The following is a 5,335-nucleotide window of genomic DNA, read 5'->3' as shown; positions in this document are numbered from 1 at the left end:
TCGATAAGGAAATTAGAAAGAATATCTTCTTTACTAAGAGATGGTATAAGTTTTGCTGAAATAATTTAAGCAAGTGCGCTTTTCACGAGCGGTTAATTAACAGGTTTGTACTATCAATATTTGGGGGTACGTGACTGTTTCTACCTCACTGCATCAATTTTTCATCTTGGCTGAACGGTGTTCTGCTAAGCTAATTCTGGTTGATGGCTTATTTGGAGTTATATGGTGTCAACCTTTGGCAGGTTATAGACTGGGCCATGCATGGCCGCTTTGTTTCAGTGAATAGGACCTCTAGGTGCCATCGTCTCAGAGATAGGCGTGTGGCCTTTTTTGGTACGTGACATACTGCACTTGACTCAATAAATTGGCATGATATTGTTGATTCAGACTGCTGTAGTATTGATTTACTTGTACCGATGTAGATGAGTTGCAGCTGTGCGTCCATGTATCCTGTCAGCCCGATTAGTGAGTGGGTTGGTACAACGATAGGTTTGCATGTACTATTAACGGCTGGAGCTGGGCATGTGGTTTCATTGGCAAGCAGCCTCAATCATTTCATCGTCTACATCTCTTTGCTTCCCTTTGCTTTAGCTATCACCTGAGGCGAGCATGGCTGGGCCTGTTATTGAGTTTCTGGCTCCTCCTCCCTTTGCAGGTGGCAGTAAGTTACAGTTCTAGGTAAGAGGAGGGAACATTTCTTTGCAAAATGTCACCCGCATTTTCCTGGAAGCGTATTTTGCTGATCGTCGACTCTTTAAAGTGAAGATAGGCGTTGCCAACTGCGTTTTTGGTCACCTCTGGAACCGCGGGGACGCGTTTGACCTGCATGGCTGCTTGGGTGAGTAACGCTATTGTTTGGTGTGCAAAGGTGGATCCAGATATGTTGTATGATGCTTGTACGGCGGACTTTGTTCCAGTCATTCGGTTCGTTGGTTAGCGGCGTAGGTGCCCTACGGTGATCGTATCGTTCGATCGGCTGGTTTGTTGTGATCGTTGTCTAGTCGCTGCTGCTTTGTTTGGTTAGCCGATGCAGATGTTTCTTTGGAATGTTGTCTTTGATGAATAAGTTTTAGTTTACTTAGTGGGTTCTGTTGTACTATGTGGTTTGATGTTCAGTTGTAATCGGTGTGCATTAGATGAAATAAAATCGATGTGTGTTCTTTCTATCTGTTGGGCCATATATTGCATGGTAAAAGACCATGGCTGAAAACTAAAAGTTGTTGCAGAGAACAATGTGTACACATCTTCAAAAAATCTGCAACAAAAAAAGGAAAGGAAACTATATTATCAATTAAGAGTAATATAGTAAATTCTCTTCCACACAATATCTATAAGTAGACTAAATCTGAACTGTATATAAGAAATGAAGGTCTTCAAATTTTAAAAAAAGTACATGAGTATAGAGATTTACAAATGAAATGTTAGAGTTAGTACCAGAAAATAACATGCCTGCAGAAAGTTTTGGCACAGAGATCATCCTAATTTTTATCGAGATAAAACCCATGATAAATTTACAAAGTGTTTATACACAACAGGCTAAATATATATTCATATAAAGTTACTCTACATTCGAAGCTTTGGAGATGGCAACTGATTTGGGAAGATGTCTATTTCCAAAACAAATGGGCTTATCATACTGAACCACTCTTAAGGTGTTTAGCTGCTTAGGGTGGAGGAAACTCTCTCCACCATCATATGCACCATCTGGGAAATTGCTACTGTGACTAAACCATAGAGCGATAATCATCGGGAGATCTCTATGCCTCCAATGCTAATCAATCTTTATTGTTTACACGGTAATATTATTTTGTGTTTTTATATTTACCTTTGAATTCTTATGTAATGACCCAGGGTGGAATCCTGGGTGTGAGAAGTAGAAATTCCATTTTTTGAATTTTTTATGAAATTAGAAAGGGTTCATACATATGTCTATGAAATAGGCCTTTAGTAGTTTTTTTCACACGATTATTTCATTTGCAGTAATTGATGTTTTCTTTAGAATGGTTGTGATTATAAGTAAACGATGTTCGGGTTGAACAAAGGACAACAGGCACAGAAAATTCATCCAGTGAAATAATAGATGGTACATATATAAAAGTGGCAAAACTGGTGAAAGCTTAAGTTGGGCTTTAGTTTGCCTGTTATGTTGATTGTCTGAAGCTCCTCGTTTTGTGTCAGCAAGTAGTAAGGCAGACTAAAATTAGAAACATTATGCAACATGAAACCAAAACAACTAAATTACTTGATTGAAATTCTTTGGTAGAAAAGTAAGAAGAAGAAACGGAAAAATAATAAAACGGTCATATCTGAAGCAGAGCAAAAAGCACGAATATATCATCCACACTACAAGAAAAGTTGCCATGGCCGACGAAGTTGAAGTCGCGCCGTGGTTGCTGGTGTACCATGGCCGACGATTTTGGGTCTGTCCGTTGTGCATGTCAAAACGTTTTTTTTCTCGTTTTTGAGGTCACCTAGCCCGACGAAAACGGCCAAAACGTTGCGTATGGTGGCCCGGGACGTGGTGCATCTCGAATTCTCGGGTTCGCCGGCCGAGTCAACGCAAATCCGCACCGCCGAGGGATGTAGGGCCCAGATGGCAGCCTCTCTAGCATTGTTTTTTTTCTCGATCGCGCCATCTCGTTCAACGCTCTCCGATCGAGCCGTTTACGATGCAGGATCATGGGTCCCGCATGTCATCCTCTATGAACCAAAATTCTTTCTATTCTTGGATTTTTTTGACCCCCGATTTCTCGGCTACTTCCTTTTTCTTTTGATCCCTTGCCGCCTTGGAAACGTTGAGACCGCTGCTGCTAAATGGGACCCGCATGTCATCCTCTATGTGCAATCAACTTTCTTTTCTTGGAGTTTTTTTTGGCACCTCATATTTGGTCACTTGCCTTTTTCTTTCGATCCCCTGCCGCCTCTCAAACGGTGATACCGCTGCTGCTAAATGGGACCCGCATGTCATCCTCTATGTACTATAAAACTTTCTTTTCTTGGATTTTTTTTGCACCTCATATTTGGTCACTTACCTTTTTCTTTCGATCCCCTGCCGCCTCTCAAACGGTGAGACCGCTGCTGCTAAATGGGACCCGCATGTCATCCTCTATGTACTATAAAACTTTCTTTTCTAGGATTTTTTTTGGAACCTCATATTTGGTCACTTGCCTTTTTCTTTCGATCCCGTGCAGCCTCTCAAACGGTGATACCGCTGCTGCTAAATGGGACCCGCATGTCATCCTCTATGTACAATCAAGTTTCTTTTCTTGAATTATTTTTTGGCTCCTGATATTTGGTCACTTGCATTTTTCTTTCGATCTCATGCCACGTTGAGGACCCTGCAGGCTCATGGGACCCGCATGTCATCCTCTATGTACAATAAAATTTCTTTTCTTGGATTATTTTTGGCTCCTGATATTTGGTCACTTGCCATTTTCTTTATATCCCGATCAGCCTCTCAAACGGTGATACATTCTTGCTAAATGGGACCCGCATGTCATCCTGTATGTACACTCAAGTTTCTTTTCTTGAATTATTTTTGGCTCCTGATATTTGGTCACTTGCCTTTTTCTTTCGATCTCATGCCACGTTTGAAACGTTGAGGAACCTGCTGGCTCATGGGACCCGCATGTCATCCTCTATGTGCTATAAAAGTTTATTTTCTTGGGTTTTTTTTCACCCTCTGATTTTTGGCTATTTCCTTTTCCTTTTGATCCCCTGCCGCCTTGGAAACGTTGAGTAAGCTGCTGACTCATGGGACCCGCATGTCATCCTCTATGTACAATCAACTTTCTTTTTCTTTTGATCTCAAGCCGCATTTGAAACGTTGAGACCGCTGCTGCTAATTGGGACCCTCATGTCATCCTCTATGTACAATAAAGTTTTTTTTCTTGGATTATCTTTGGCTCCTGATATTTTGTCACTTGCCTTTTTTCTTTCGATCTCATGCCGCCTTTGAAATGTTGACTAAGCTGCTGGCTCATGGGTCCCGCATGTCATCCTCTACGAACAATAAAAGTTTCCTTTCTTGGAGTTATTTTTGACCCCTAATTTCTGGCTATTTGCCTTTTTCTTTTGATCTCCTGCCCCCTTTGAAACGATGAGGACGCTGTTGGCAGGTCGGTCCCACATGTCATCCTCTGTGAACAATAAAAGTTTCCTTTGATGGATTTATTTTGAACCCCTAATTAATTTCGGGATATTTCCTTTTTTCCTTTGATCCCCTGCCGCCTTGGAATCGTTGAGGATGCTGCTGCCTCATGGGTCCCGCATGTCATCCTCTCAGAACGGTAAATGTTTCTTTTCTTGGATTTTGTTGACCAAATGATTTTTGGCTTATTTTTTCTTTTGATATCCTGCAGCCTTTAAAACGTTCAGGGCGCTGCTGGCTCACGGGTCCCACATGTCAACCTCTATGAACAATAAACGTTGAGGATGCTGCTGCCTCATGGGTCCCGTATGTCATCCTCTCAGAATGAAAATATTTCTTTTCTTGGATTTTTTACCAACATATTTTTGGTTTATTTTTTCTTTCCATCCCCTGCCGCCTTTGAAACGTTGACGACGCTGCTGGCTCATGGGTCGATGTCAGCCTCCCCGTACAAGAAACATGTGATATCTTGATTATTTTGCAGACAATAAACATTGTATTTCGCTCTGAGCTATTGCAAACGGATAAATTAAATCTTTATTTTTACATAAACAAACTTATATGTTGAATCTCCTTGTTTTGTGTTTTTGTGAAGCATAGGACTTTCCTGTTTTTTTTAGAAAAATCTGAACTTTCCTGTTTTGGAGTGGGCTGAAATTGGACGAGTCAAAAGGCCCAGCAGGATAGTTCGAAGGCCCAGATGTCCAGATGCAGCCCAATTGAAATCTTTCTTTTCTTGGATTTTTTTCACCCCCTGATTTCTGGCTACTTCATTTTTCTTTTGGTCCTGTGCCGCCTTGGAAATGTTGAGACCGCTGCTGCAAAATGGGACCCGCATGTCATCGTCTATGTACAATAAAATTTCTTTTCTTGGATTATTTTTGGCTCCTGATATTTGGTCACTTGCCTTTTTCTTTCGATCCCGCGCAGCCTCTCAAACGGTGAGACCGATGCTGCTAAATGGGACCCGCATGTCATCCTCTATGTACAATCAAGTTTCTTTTCTTGAATTATTTTTGGCTCCTGATATTTGGTCACTTGCCTTTTTCTTTCGATCTCATGCCACGTTTGAAACGTTGAGGAACCTGCAGGATCATGGGACCCGCATGTCATCCTCTATGTACTATAAAACTTTCTTTTCTTGAATTATTTTTGGCTCCTCATATTTGGTCACTTGCCTTTTTC

The 5,335-nt window shown here is 41.3% G+C and overlaps 1 long non-coding RNA gene across 1 annotated transcript; it reads left to right on the top strand.

Moving 5' to 3' along the window:
• Nucleotides 1–553: 553 nt before the first annotated feature.
• On the top strand, nt 554–1,166 carry LOC127294774 (uncharacterized). The gene is made up of 2 exons (XR_007847033.2): nt 554–678; nt 766–1,166. It is a non-coding gene; the product is annotated as an uncharacterized lncRNA (long non-coding RNA).
• The last annotated feature ends 4,169 nt before the right edge of the window (nt 1,167–5,335 follow it).

Source organism: Lolium perenne, chromosome 1 (genome assembly GCF_019359855.2).
Source record: "Lolium perenne isolate Kyuss_39 chromosome 1, Kyuss_2.0, whole genome shotgun sequence".
In the NCBI taxonomy this organism is placed as follows: Eukaryota; Viridiplantae; Streptophyta; class Magnoliopsida; order Poales; family Poaceae; genus Lolium; species Lolium perenne.
The sequence above is the reverse complement of the archived record's forward strand: the minus strand, read 5'-3'. Positions and strand labels throughout refer to the sequence as shown.